Genomic DNA, 1,196 nt, shown 5'->3' on the forward strand with positions numbered 1-1,196 from the left:
TTTTTTAAATTTTATTTTATTATTTTTTTGTGTGTGTGTACCGTCAAATCAGAAAAGGCTGTAAATCGCACAAGAGATTACCCATCTATTTCCCACAGAGCATCTGGTGGATTGAACCACTAGAGAAGTGTAAACTCTGATTTAGGAGTGCAACCTTATATGGTCTACACCACCAGAGTCCCCTAGAAACAGGAGTAAAATCCTACTTAGCTGTCTTGAAGATAAGTCAAGTCATTGACATCACTGTCATTCTGAGACTGTTCACAGCTGGCCCTCCATTGAGTTTCCACAGCTGTAAATTGAATGAGAAATTGTCCACCTTTCTCTCTCAAACTTCCAGAGAGGTACAGCCTTTAAGGTAGCAGCACAACTCCCTACCAGAGCTCCCTTTCAATCTCCAAGAAAGAAAGAAAAATCAGCATTGGCTACAGCTGATGAGTCTCTCACTGCTCATTTTTCTGGCCTTCCCTACAATGAGGTAATAACAGAGCCGGTCATGCCAGTCATACCCAACCCACATGTCTGGTGCAGGCATCCTTAACTGCCTCTTCCATGCTTTCCAGAAGTTTTATCAAAGAGCCAGGGAGCATTTTAAAGCTCTGGTTGTTTGGGGACGAGTTTTAATCCCAGAAGCAATTTAAAGTTTGGTGAGAGAGGCCACACAGGGGCTTAAGGCCTGTATCCTGTAAAGCCAATTAGACAAGTTATAGACAGCTCTCTGTAAATCTTAACTCTCACCACAAATAAATGTTGCTTTAAAACTTCCATGCTGTCTTTTTGACCTTTTTGGAAGAGGTACTTCAGAGACCACTGTGACCAGGTCTTCCTTCATAACACTTTCTCCAGGAATGGCATCTACTTCTTTTTTTTTTTTTTTCATTTTAATAATTTTGATGAACATTTACAGATATTTTGGATTTCTATTCATTCATTGTTGCACTTTTCTCCCTGCCTAGACCTCCCCACCACCAGTTTGCTCCCTCAGTTTGCTCCTCTCTTTGAAAAAGTAAAAGAAAAATTCTTTCTTTGGTATACAATCCCCCGCACCCCTCCCACCGCCCCAGGTACACTCCACTATGCATCCTTAATTCTGGACTCTTGTGATAACCATAATACCCTATTATATATCGCTTTTAAATTATTCTCTCCCTCATCTGTTTCAAGGCATAATTTATCCAGTTTTTCTCAGTCTTACC

Source organism: Elephantulus edwardii, unplaced genomic scaffold (genome assembly GCF_000299155.1).
Source record: "Elephantulus edwardii isolate Elephantulus edwardi_28Jun2011 unplaced genomic scaffold, EleEdw1.0 scaffold00052, whole genome shotgun sequence".
Taxonomy (NCBI): domain Eukaryota; kingdom Metazoa; phylum Chordata; class Mammalia; order Macroscelidea; family Macroscelididae; genus Elephantulus; species Elephantulus edwardii.